Raw genomic sequence first — 13711 nt, forward strand, 5'->3', positions numbered from 1 at the left:
CCCTCCCTTCACTCCTTTCCCTCCCTTCCCTCCCTTCCCTCCCTTCCCTCCTTTCCTTCCCTTCCTTCCCTTCCTTCCTCCCTCCCTTCCTTCCACCAACCCACTTCATGCCTGGCTGCATTATTGCTGCCTAGTCTAGTTTTGGAGCACTGGTGTGTCCACATGCAGTGCGATGTGGTCCCAAGCTACAGCCCTACTTAGTGTTACAGCCTTACCCTGTCACATCCACAGCAAGGTACACCAGGAAGGTGTCCCAGACCAGGGTGACTTATGTTGAGCCCTGGCCACCTTTGATTTTAGGAAAAGCCTGCATTTACGGGCTCTGCTGCAAAGAAGCCATATGCTTCGTCAGCTTTTTCTACTGGGTAAAAAAAAAAAATGTTGAAACCAATTTTTAGTCATTTTTCTCCAAGAGGACAAGTATCTACAGCTGGAAACTCATGAAATGCACACACAGGCTTAGGAATCTTTAAAAGAGCTGGCTTCTGATTTAAAATAAATTTTATCTTTTATTAAATCAAAGTCCTAATCCTTCAAATTTAAGCAAGCAGGTGAACTGCTGAACTTGCAGAGAGACTTGCTAAAACTGATGGGTCCGTGGATGGGCTCAGAAAACAAGTGGTGCAGGTGGATCTACAAGATCAGGTAGCACCATTTCTTAGCTGTGTTTTTCTAAAATCCATAGAAAAGATAATATTGGGCTGATTTTAGGAGTGTTCAAGATCTACAAAACCGAACCTGTTATTGGAAAGTAAAGGGTTTTTTCTCGGCTATGCAGAGGTGCATAGTTGTTTATAATGACCTAATATAGTCAGTTTATTCATCTATGTCTGAAATGCTATGTTGAAGCTCTTAGAAATTGCAGTGTGGTCTTACACTGATGCAAAATTTATTTAAGCCCTCTAATCATAACTCAGACTGCATAAATCAACCCAATAACTTGGTAATAAACCCCTCACTTTCCCGGTACTTGTAAGGCCATGGTGTTTGAAGCACTGTGGTGTGCCCTGTAGAGCGATCAGTCTGGTGTATCAGGGACTAATTGCAATGAGGAGATCTCAGAAAATGTCTTGTCACTTGCTTTGGTCTGGAAGTGTGGGCTGCTGTGGTGGGGCATGAGGGAGGTGGTCTCTTGGCTAAACCAGGTTCAGTCATTGGGGCCTTTGCAGCCTGTGGGTGAGTGGACATGCTGTGGGCTCTTGGTGTGAAATGCTGCTTATTGGTGTTTCCTGCAGTAGCTTGTGTTTCCCAGCTCCCACAGAGTGAAGTACAGCAGCCCAGTTTCCGTGTGACCAAGGCAGGATCAGAGGGGTGCCTCTGACAGAAAAGGTTGTTTCCCTCTTATCAAGTGTGTATGTGTGTGCATGTGTGTGTATTAAAAAAATTAGAAGGCAGCTGGTCTCTGCTTCTGACATAACCATCATCTGCAGGCAACACATCCTGCTCCATTGTGCCTTGACGTGCCATTGTGCCCCTTGATGGGGGGCATTGTGGGGAGGTCTAACAAGGGGCATTTCCATGTGAAACCACTGGAACTTGGGGTTATAGCTGTGTGGTTGAACATGGGGTGGAGAGAGCTGCTGACCTGCGCTGTTGGTAGCTGGTGAAGTGGTGAGTGCCAGGGATTTTGCTGCTGTGATGTGGATGTTGAAAATATTTGTGTGGTGTGATCACTGGGGCAGGGGGTGGGAGGTTTTTATTTTCTTTCTCTGAAGTGTCAGTGTTTGGCTGTGGCTAGAAAAACAGCACTGTATAGAGAGCACAGGTGGGGTTGGTGATATTAAATATTTCTCAGGTGTTGGGTTAGTGTGTCTTGCTGACAGGCTCCATTAAGCTGCTTTCCAGGACAGAGGTTAGGAGTGAATTTTCCTACAGGTCAAACTGGCAGTAATGGATGGGATCCTGTTTCTGCTGCTGCAGTGTGTGCGTGTGCAGCGTGCCCAGCATCATCTTGCTTTTCTTCCCAGACCGGAGACCTTCAGAAGTGGTGATGCCCTCAATTGCTTGTCTTTCTTGGGCATTTTTTCACCTATTTTGCCTTTACAGTTACTCAAATTGGCCAGTAGAGGTGGTGTGAGGTGAGGGTTAGGGTAACTGTTTATGCACTCTTTCCGACTGAGTTTCCTTGCAAGGTTTTCTGCTATGGGGAGGGATTGGACTTGGACTACAGGAGTCCATTTCAGGTCTGTGGTCAGATATGCTTGGATTGGTGTCTTTGCTGCTTTTCAGTGATTTCTATTCAAGCAACCATCCAAGCTTTGATTTGGTTTTTGTTGAGTTTGGTTTTTTTTTCCTGGTGGCAGCAGGGAGGGAAGAAGACTTTTCAGGCATACATAAATGAGTAGCAATGTCAGTAGCTAAATCAGGTGGGATTCAGGGAGCCATCACAAAGTCCTGGTCTGTCTACTGACCTGAGATTGAACAGCCCATAGGCCTCTGCAGAGTTACCTCCTCTTTGCTTCTAGATAATTCTCATCTTCATAGCTACATTTCTCTTCCATATCCCCTCCTAGAGGCAGAGCCTTGGGCATCATCTCATTCCACATAGCTTCAGCTCACATCCTGTTTTTGTTTTTCATGTAGTTTGCTCCAAATGTACATTTGGGTTTATGCAGATTATCTCGTTTGGAGGAAAAGGAGGGGGGTGGGGGTGGGCAGTACTTTATAGGGAGAGGAGATCTGTGAGATATAACTCTTGATGGTCCCCAAATCCCTTAGCACTGTGTTCCTTACTCTCTCATTACTCCCCACCTCCCTTTCTGCCCAAGGGAATTGTCTCTCCAGATGTGAGCAGTGATGTGGGATGGGACTAAGTCTGGAGGTGGGATGAAGATGTTTGTGCAGGGGTGGGAGGTTGTATCCAGTGCTGTGTTGTGATGGGAAGCAGGGGGTCTCCTGGGGTCCCCCCACCCCTTGTATGCTGCTGCTTTGCTACATCTGCTCACTGCAACATGTCTTGAAGGGACACTGGTTCAGGCTGGACAGTGGAACCAGGACAAAAGGTGCAGAGAAGTTGGTTCAGGAAGGATGGTGTGAAAGGGCAGAGCTTCTCACTGCTGGCTCAGCCTGGGTGGGAGTGACCAGCTTGGCCCCATCCCTGGGCTGCCCTTTTCCATCCATTCTCAGTGCAGGTACGCACTGGCAGCTGCAGCACTGGGCACCATCTGCCCTTGTGGTGGGCAGGAGCTGCAGCTCTGTTCCCCCAGCATGGCCTTCTCCAGGAGGCACAGTCAAGGTATTTGCACATTTTGTCTCTCTCACAAGCACTTCATATTCTGGCTCAAGGACTGAGGGTGTGAGGACAGCCCCAAAGCTGTCATTGCTGGGAGCCTATGAGACCACTATCTTCCACTATCATCATGAGACCACTATCATCATCCTCATCAGATCCATCTTAGTTGACATCTTCATTGCTGATCTGGAGGAGGGAGTAAACAGCATGTTAATGACTTTCCCAGATGATGATAAAACAGGTTTTTGCCTGCCAGTGGGGATGCAGAAAAACAGCACAAAGGGAACTAGCGAGGTCAGAAAGATGGGCAGAAAATAACATAATGAGATTCATCTTAGGAAAAACACAAGCTAATGCATCTGGGGGCAATGTAATCTGAAACACGCAGTCTGAGGACCTGGTGAGGGCAGGGAGGGGACGGCACATGCCACGAGACCAAGGTGTGACGGTAGATGGCATATCAGACATGGGCTTGCAGCATGACTGGGCCAGCAACGGAGACATCACGATGGCAGCCCGCCTCTGCAGCCGGCCCAGGCGCCAGCCCTGTGGGAAGGCTGTTCTTGGCACATCATTATCGGCAGAGCATTGGTAGGCGAGAGGCGACTTTCAGTGTGGATCTGCACAGAACGACCACAGGGCTAGGGAGATTAATTTATGAGCAAGGATTAAGTGCTAAAGATGTGTAGCTTGGCTAAGTGGTGGTTTAAGTGAGAGGACATGACAGGAATCCACTTGTGTGAAAGGTGCCCCTGTGCCTGAGGAGGAGGCGTTGCTGTGAGAGGGCAGGTAGTGAGGGGAGTAGGTTGGAAAGGGAAAACACTGGGTCTGGGGCAGACTGTTAGAGTGAGGAGTCATCCCCAAATGGAGATTTTGGGTTGTCTGTTTATTTGGGACACCAAAAATGAAAATGTTTTGTTGAAAGCAGGCATGCATATTCTCTGGGGAGCTGAGGCTGAGGTCTTCAGTACCACTAACCTCTGGGTCTCAAACACCCCATATAGTTAAGGCCAGGTAATGATTTACCACTGAGAAACTTCCTTTGCCTCTGTACCTCCTCAACCGAAAGTGACCATGTTACTCCTGTGCCTTTTATTCTCTCATTGTTTACCTTTTCCCCATCTCTCCAGCAACATCTTTACTGGTCTCCACAACATCTCCTTCAGGCTTGGCCAAAGGCTTCTTAGCAGTGTAAGCAGATCCCTACTTTGCTGTGCCAGGGATGTGGACCAGAGGCATGGCCAGGATAGGGCTATCCCAGCAATGCGACGGGGAAATGATATGGTGGACATCAGCTGTGATGATAAGGGTGCGAATGTCCACCCTCATCTGTGTGACGGAAGATCTGGGCTTGCTCTTCTTCCTACAGCTGTGGGGTGCTGTCTGCAGTATGGGTGGAAGTCAGGGTACTGCTGAGGCTTCAGGACAGGTAGTTTGCTTATCTTTATTTTATCCTGTCCTGACCACACCGCTCCTTCCCCTGCTCAGTGGATGGGGCAGTTTCTTCTGCTCCCTGTCCTGAGCGGGAGGAGGAATCCAGAATCACCAGGGTGGAAAGGGGGAAGCTGTAAAGCTCCTGAGCAAATCTGGCAGAGGGTAATAATATGTGTGGAGATAAGGCGCAGCAGTCACCCAGCCTGCAGCTGAAAGGCAACAGGTCATGGACATTTGACCAGGCAGGGCAGCTGGGAGACCCTGTCTCTGGTGCAGGCCATGGATGGGGTGTTTCAGGGGTGCATGGGCACATTGTCACCTGTGAGCGATGGGTTTGGGTGCCATTTGAAATGCTTTCTGCTGGGTTCTGCCACGTCTCCTTACATTAGTTGGTGCTGAGATGATGGAGATGTAAGAACTCCTCTTTCAAATTAGCTGCTAATAAAAGTGACCCTGTTCCTTACTGATACTCATACACTTCCAGGCATATACAGGCAGACGAGAACAGGCGCTGCCTCCCATGAACAGGCAGAGAAACATGCCAATGCCAGATGAACATAAACACAGAGGGAGCCATGTACTACTAATTATATTGTAACACTGCAAATGCTCAAAATGTGAAACCTGTGTGACTAACACATCCCCACAGCCAGACGTATGCATCAAAGATAACACACAACCAGCGCTTGCCATTTATAGTAACAAACAAACACAGGCTCACAACTGTGTACGACAGACCACCCTGGGAGGCACACGTGCATACGCAGCTACCGAATGGGGTCACCCACATGCATTCATAAATATGCCATGCAGTCAGAAACATCCCTAAATAAGTCCAGGTTTCTGTGAAGCTGACCACAAGAGCTGTGCCCCAAGATGATCGTCAACTTTCAGATGGATGTTTGGAGATAAATAAATACATGCATCACGGGTGCTTCTCTGATTGACAGGGCTGTCTTGCTCTCCCCTGCAACGCTAGCTGAAGGTTGTAATTTTTGTCCTTCTTCTTCAAGGATGTTATGGGGTGTTAGCAGGATGTGTGGCTGCTGCGCTTCCTGCTGCTTCTGAGTAACAGGTGAGTGGTCTGTAAAGGACTTGTGCTCCCTCAGGATGAGAGGTGCTGTATACAGGTAAGGCTGCACTGAAAGGAAATACACTCTGCACTTTCATCTCAGCTGTGGGCCCTGGTGTTGCCCATGCAAGCAGTGTGCAGGCAGAAAGGGATGGCCCTGGGCCAGCATGGGCTGGTGAGGGATGCAGGGTTAAGGATGGTGGGGAGAAAGGTGAACCCTGTGGATGCTTCAACATGGGAGGAGAGATGTCCTGCTGAGCTCTGGGGATCTCTCTCCAGTATCTCTCTCTCCTGTCCGGCTGCAAAAGGCTTTTTCACTGGCAAGATGTGATAGTCTCCCCTATCCTGTCTGCACCCTAGAGGTTTTCAGGAAAGGTCTGCATGGGCTTTGCAAAGGTCAGCCCTCCCTCACCCACAGTCCCTGAAGTCCCTTCTCTGCCCAAACCCCTTTCAAGGAGGGGTGGTGAGGAGCCAGGAGACTGCTTCAGCTAGGACATGATGCCTGTAAAACACCTTGGGCTGACTTGCTCATGGTACTTCAGTCAACTGTGGCATGCCTGGCATGTCGTGGCATTAACAGCCCCAGGACGTCAGTTGTAGCCCTGAGGGGCAGCATGTCTCAGCAGAGACCATTCTGAGCAGCACACACCAGGAGGTGACATCTGCCTTTGGGAACAGACACACTCTGAAGCACTTCCCCTGAATTGTGACATCTCTTTTTTCTCCCAAGCAATCTCCCCTGCTCATTAACTCCACTGCTTCCCTTGTTGTTTCAGAGCACCCTTCTCCCTTCTTCCCCAGTGGAGTCCAGCAGGACTGGGTGCTTTCTCAGAATCAGGGAAGAGCTGAGCCAGAGGCTGTCATCTTCTCCTGTGCCTGCCAAGACAATGAGGTCCCTGCCAGCTCACGTGTCTGCGGCAGGTGTGCATGCCGGCTGCAGGACCAGCAGGGGCTTGGCTCAGGATGGTGGTGCTTTTAAATGGCCCTTGGGAATGGATGGTGGGAGGAGGAGTACAGAGGTGATACCTGGCTCCGGGGAAGGCTTTGGTGCAGACTGCACAGGGAGAGAAGCAGGAAGACCACCAGCCTACAGACTGCACAGGGAGAGAAGCAGGAAGACCACCAGCCTACAAATACCTTCCCTTCCCCTGGGAGGGAAGTGCAGTCGATGTAGCATTGCTTCTCCAGCAGCATGCAACTTCTGCAGGGGAATGTTTTTGTGCATTTGGAGGGCATTTAGCCAGAAAAGAAAAGTCAAGGGTGGGAAGGATTTGATTTTCACTGATTGGTCTGGCATGTCACCAACAGCTGTGAATAGACTTGCCTGAACCAAAGGTTGAGTGGGAAGAACGTGCATCTGACCACCCTATAACCATCTAATTGTCCTCTTTTATTGCCCTTGTCACAGTAAGCAGCACTGCACGAAGGGGAGGTTAGAGGCATCCCAAAAGTGAGTTCTGGAGCCTTATAATCCTGTCTGTTCTTACTATTACTATCTTATATCTGGGTAGGAACCCTCTCCGTTGATGCATGTTTTTCAGTGTATGCAGATGCGTGCATGTGGCAAACTCACTCCTCTTCACCATTTTTATTTAAACAGGTCCTCTCTGGGGTTGAAATATTGTACCAGGCTCATTCTAACCAAGTTACACAGCAATGCTACGACATGGGAAAGTCAGTAATTGCAATCCAAGAGAAAATATCAGCATTACATCAGTTGCAGCCTGGCCAAAATAGTGGAAATATCTGATTCCAACCTCCACATCTGAGCTGGTAGTGGTGAGGACACTGGATGTCTCTGTGGCAGGAAAACCACTCCCACTTTGAAGCTGTGACAGGAGGACTGACTCAGCATAAAGAGCTCAGAAGTACTTCACTGCTTGGATTTCCCCTCTCCTTCTTTTGACACAGCATCATGTAGGAAATATACCATGATCACAGCCTTGGGGCTGTGGGTGGCAGAGCAGGATTTAGTATCGGGAAGGAAAGGAGCATTACTTACATCTCCAGTGTGGCAGCTGGACACACTGTATTTACTGTAGGACTATATTTAGCTTAAGGCCTTCCAAAGGGATTCGCCTGGCTCTATGTCCATATGACCTCTAATGAGTCACGCTGGGCTGCACAAATTGCAGTGATAAACTGCCCATGGTGCAGCTACTACCCAATTTGTGCATGTGTGTTTGACATGGGCAGAGCTGCATCCCAAAGTGGTGAGATGGAGAAGACGCCCTGAATGTTTGCTTGGAGGGAAAGCAGGGAAATGCTCATAAGGTTGTTTCTCCCATTCCTTTGCTCAGTTGTATTGATTATGAAGCTTTGTATGTCACAGTTTGCCATTGTCATGCCCGCATCAGTGTGGATGCTCTGAGCACTGTAATAAGTAATTTCTCCTGGTTGTGCCTGCTAACCTTTCTCCTCCATGTTAATGGGAAAGAAGCTGGACTCAGCCACTGCATGTTAATAGCCTGCAAGGGAGCCAGCTCAGAGCAGGCAATGGGGAGCTAGTGGGAATAGGGAATGGAAAATGTGGTACAAAAAGTTGCATAGGTGATCAGAATTAAAAACCTGGTGGAACTGAAAACAGAGGTGCTGGATGGTGGGAAGGATGTGCTGCCACTTTTGTCATAGGGGTTAAAAAATTATGAACAGCATCTCAAAGCCAGTCAGGAGACACAATACCTGTTTCTTTCCAATAGCTGCAGGCCTTCGGGGTAATGAATTCAGAGTCTCTGTGCTATCCCCTCAGGGACACTATGTCTGCTTTCTAAACCTCTTCAATTGCTGCTCTTTTTTCTGACAAATACCAAGACTCGAAGAACAAGCAAAGTTTTGGATCAAAGTGTGTGTTGAAAGCAGGGGCTGAGAGAACAGAGTGGGTAGGCAGAGCTCGCAGGGTCTTAACCGGGTATGATGGGGGACTGCAGCCCATGGTGGAAAGGTTGGCTGGACCTGGCAGATTAGTGCTGTGGAAGGCACTGGAGATCATGGACCCAGCATCAAACGGGTCTCAGGCTGAAGCATTGAGGGTGCAGAATGCCAAAGCAGAGCAGCGTTAGCAGAGATATCCATGGGCTGCGTGCTCCTAAAGTGAAGGAAACTGAGCCAAGTCCCTGGGAGGATACCCTGTGGCCAGGATGTGAGGAGATGAGGTCTGTGTGGGGGATCTTGGTGACAGACACGTCCTGTCCTGCTGCTAATTGGACCATTTTGTATTGCAGTGTGGCTGAGGGCTCTTGTATTGCTTTTAAACCTGTACTGGTAGCACGGGCACTCCAGACACCTGTGCATGCCAAGAGGGTGAAAGGAAGAAAGCACCCATCAGGCTACCATCGGGCCACCCTTGGACAAACTTTCTTTCCTAAGAGTGTCCCTCTAACACCCACCCAGGTCCAGGCCTTGCAGTTTACTAGTTTGTGTTAGAGCTCCCTGTTTGAATGAGTGACTATTCTATATAGGTTTGACATGTATTTGCCAGTGTTGATCTAAAAGAGTCTGCCCAACAAGTGGCATGGCACGAGGCCAACCTGTTGTGTCTCTGGGTGGGAGAGGGCATGCATGGGGCATCAGAGCTGAACCTGGGGTTGGCAGGACTGGGTGAGGGACTGCAAGGGCAGGGTGGCTGTGTTGTGTTAGGATGGGGCCATGCCACTCCGAAGTGCAGTGCTCCATTAAGGTGCTCAGGTTGTCTCCAAAACAGTTGGCACCATCACCTGAGATGGTATGGCACCATGCCAGGGTGTCTCAGGGGCTACAGGGATGATTTAAATAGTTAGCGATGGAGAGGACTAGTCAGAGGAAAGGACTAGTCTTGGTGGAAAGAGGCACTGGCAGGAAAGAGTTTTGGTTAAAATTGCTTCAACACAAAGTGTGACTGTGGTTTATCACAGTGTCAGAGCTGTCAGTTTTGCAGCTCTCCCCTGCTCTGAACTCGCTGGGAGAACATGGGTGTGCTGTGCTTTTGCTGCATATTCCTCATGAGGGTTTAATTTCTTGTTCTCCCCTCCTCTCCAGGGGTTCTTGCTTGCGGCTGGCATGGCAGAGTACGTCCCCCAGCCTCCCACCACCTGGCCTGCAGGCCCACAGCCCCCTCATGCCTCTGCCATCTGCCCACTGGAGCCTGTGGATCTGGGGGTCTTGGAGCAACAAACACCACCAGAGCAGCTGCCGTCCTCCCTGGAGCTGGATGAGGATGAGGAGGTCACCTCCCCGCCGGACCCTGATGTCCCCTACCCCGACTTGGCCCCTGTTGTCTTCTTCTGCTTGAAGCAGACCACCAGCCCACGGAACTGGTGCATCAAAATGGTGTGCAACCCATATCCTTTCTGAGCTGCCCCTTCTCCCTCTGCACCTCTTGCTCCGTCCTGCCCCATCTCTCCCTCCCTCTCCCTGCCCTCCCAGGGCATCTGGCAGGTAAGTAATGACGTTTCATACATAGGTAACAACCTGCTTTGTTCTTTGCTTGTGTTTAAACAGAACCTCAGCTGTTTTAGTGTGTGATCAAAAGAAGCTGATTATGAAAGAGGGGACTTCATAGAGAGCTGCTGACAGCCCCAGTCACAGGGGACAGGGTGAGTGGAGAGGGGAGGAGTGAGGAGAGGTATTTTAGAAAGGCCTGTTCTTCCCCTTCCCATATCCCTTTTCACCTCTGCCCTGGAGCAGAGAAAGAGTTGCTAGCCTATGAACTTGTTTGCAGCTCCACAAATGGCAGAGGTATCTTCTCCCTCTGAGCATACAGGCTTTAGTGAGAGCTCATCTTGCCCTTGGTGAAGGAACCACCACTCCTGGACCTCAATTGCAAGGATACCTTATCTTTTCATCTAGCACATATCACTGTCCTGCCAATGTCTTGCCATGATCTTTGGCCAGGAGTGAATGGGAGAATATGTTCAGAGTTTGATGCTGAGCCTCATATGCCCTGGGAGAGGTCTCTGGCACATGAGCACATCCTTCCTTCGAATGGGAGGTCAGCAGACACACAAGTGTCATCATTCATGCTCAGTGACTGGATTGCAAAGAGACTCCTGCAACCCACCAGTGCAAATGATGACCACTTGCTTAACTCATTAGCACTGAGACTGCTAGGAAGCAATGGCCTCCATGGCTCTTGAGTCTGATGCAATATACAAGAACAGGTGGAGGGCGCTTCTTGTTCTTTGGTCTTTGGGACCCTTTGTGACTGGGAGGAAGTGGAGAAGAAGCTGATTCATTGGAGAGGTTGGTCTGAAGTTTTACTTGAACCTTTTTCTGGCTAGAAATCTCAAGTGATGGCACTTTCTACCTGGAAGTTTCTTAGTTCCCAGTTAGGTGGGTATTATCTATAAGGATGTTTGTTATGGTTTTGATGCTTTGGCTTCTATATCTGAGTGTCTGGGCGCACAGCATAGACTCACAAAATGTTTCTAAGAGCCTTTTCAGTTTCAAGTGCCAAACCTCAGTTAAAGTCTTAAGGTACTGTCAGCAATAACAGACGACCTTAGATGGCTTATGAATCTGGAGACTTGTTTCAGTTTCAAATGTAGGAAAAGATTTGGGTTTCAATTCTGAGCTCTTGTCTTACAGTTCAGAAGCCCTTAAAAAGGTGTTGCAGTCTCAAGCCCAGGTTATGACTGAGAACCTGTTGGAGGTTTAGGTTTTCTGCTTTCCTTTCTACTGGCTGCTCCTTAAAGTTTTAAAACTTTATATTGAATTATGCATTGTTTTTTCAATCACTATGTGTCTGTATTAGTTATTATGTCTTGGGAATCTTGTCCCAGCATGCAGTAGGCTCAGAGTAAAGCATGAGGGATTTGTGCCTCACTGAAAAGGCTGGATTCAGGAAATGAGCGAAGAGTAATAGCCTGGGTTTGGAATGAAGATTTGCTCTTGAATGGAAGAATGAAGTTGTGGGGGAAGAAGAGAAGAGCCTGTCCCTATTTCTGGCTAAAAACATCAGTTAAAACATTCCCTCCAATTTGATATGTAACAAGGAGTTTGCTTTAAGGTGTTGGAGCTGTGTTATTCAAGGAGTTGGGTACTGTATGTCCCTCTTAGTGTTTAAATATTACTTTTGTTTTAACCCTCAGACAGGTATGCTACTTGACTCTGAAAAGGGCTTTTTAAGTTATAGAAAGAAGGAAAAAGCCTTATGCAGTCACCTGTTGGTGAAAAGTTGTGTCCGGGACTTCCACATCAGCAATGACATTACACCTGGCTACATGTGACACCAGAGTGTGAAGGGCTATGGTGAGGCTGCTGGAAACCTTTTGAAAGGGTTGTTTCAGACCTGTGATTTCAGCTGAACTGTGTGGTTAGGAGATTACTTGAAAAGTAGAGACTGAATGGAAAGGATTCAACTCTTCTTTTGATTCCTCCCTACCTCTTGTGGTCCTCATTTTGAATGGATTATGTTGTAAGTAGTTTCCATAGTTTTTTTCAAGTGAGGGATGAAAGGGGGATGAGGGATGTTTTCTGCACTGTGCAGGTTTTTTGCAGGTAATCATATGTTCATGGCATCACACTTTTTTTGTTTTTTTTTAATAGCACCATAGAAATGGTACAGTTTCATGGCCTGGCAGCACATCACTCACTATGGTCTCACCCCTGGCTGGGAATGAGCCCCTTTGTAAGGGATGCTTCTATGCAAGACAAATTGCATCTTCTAAGAATTTGTATGCCTGCCTGCTTTATTTCTGCCTAAAGTTTTTCATCCCTGTTCTATTGGGCTATTGGGTCTCAAACGTACTTGTGCCAAGCAGGGGCAGGCTGAGTCACTGTCACAGGGCAACACCTAGGTTATCCTGAAGATTCAGCAAAAAAGATGAGTCATTAAATAAAAGCCTGTTAATCTTCTCATTGTCTTCTACTAGGCCAGAGCTTCATGATCATTGTTGTGGAAGTACTGTCAGTGAGACTTAAAATGGAAGCTCTGATTATTGAGGACTGTGTAGCAATCTTCATAAGCACAAGGTCATTAACCACCAAATTTCAATTTAGGTAATTACATTCTACCTACTTAAATCCCCCTCCCCTGAAGATTATTTTTCCTTCCATGAGCAGTCCTGCAATTTTTTTATGTGCTATTAAACAACTACCATATTCCTTTGCTGCAGTGCAGTGAGAGGCAAAAGAACCACTTATATCCCTGTTTTAAAATCACTTTTGGATGCATATTGGTGTATAAATATGTACTGCTGTTATTGCAAAAACTTTAGACCCTAACTCCCTTTTAAGATAGGGATGATGCTCAGTGTGAAACTTGGGTTGTTTGTCCCCAAAAGGGAGTATTTACTGTGCTTTTTGGTTTTTGCCATTGTGCTGTGTGGTGAAAAGGAGCCTGATGCTTTGAAGTTAGGTAGTTATGCATTTCTAGGGTGGCTTTACATAGAGCCTGAATGAATGCTTGAATTATACTAGTTATTTGGTGACCAGTTTTGGGGTTTTTTAAAATCCTGATTAACCTTGTTAGATACAGGTAACTGCTGTGTAATCATCTGGGTATGCAATGCAATGCAACCTGGAGCCTGGCTTGGATCGTGCTAAGTGCGCCTGTCAGAAGGAAGTCCAGCATGATGCAGCACATGAGTAACCAGCCAAACTGTTTAGGTTGCTTTCTGTTTTGATGAACAGGGAGAAGGCTAGCTGCTCTGAGTTGCAGACCATGGAGCTGTTGCAGCTACAGTGTTAACACAGTCAATATTTTAGATACGGTTATGAAAAAGGCTGTAAGATTTTTTCCTTTTAAGAAATCTAAACTCCATGCCAAATAGGATTTCAAGTCAAGCTCAGAGGGGAAATAGGGTGAAAAGTGTGAAAACATGTTTCCAAAACAACTGTGTAGCATTCATCTTATAAATTTATAAAGTGTTTGGGACTAAATAAAGGCCATGCCACATGGTGCCTTACAAATGGATCCTGATGCACTTTGCAAATTATGAGAAGATTGAGAGAGATGCCTGGATGTCTGCATTGCTGTTTGACTCCTTGGGGTTCCA

The 13711-nt window shown here is 47.7% G+C and overlaps 1 long non-coding RNA gene across 1 annotated transcript in view; it reads left to right on the top strand.

The window, feature by feature from the left end:
• The window catches only part of LOC113491418, a 13262-nt gene extending 3214 nt beyond the window's left edge, over window positions 1–10048 (top strand). The window contains exon 3 of the long non-coding RNA XR_003400399.1: window positions 9753–10048. This is a non-coding gene — a long non-coding RNA (uncharacterized LOC113491418). The remainder of the gene's footprint in view (window positions 1–9752) is intronic.
• Window positions 10049–13711: the final 3663 nt, after the last annotated feature.

This window comes from Athene cunicularia (genome assembly GCF_003259725.1).
Source record: "Athene cunicularia isolate RWA chromosome 1 unlocalized genomic scaffold, athCun1 chr1_part2, whole genome shotgun sequence".
In the NCBI taxonomy this organism is placed as follows: Eukaryota; Metazoa; Chordata; class Aves; order Strigiformes; family Strigidae; genus Athene; species Athene cunicularia.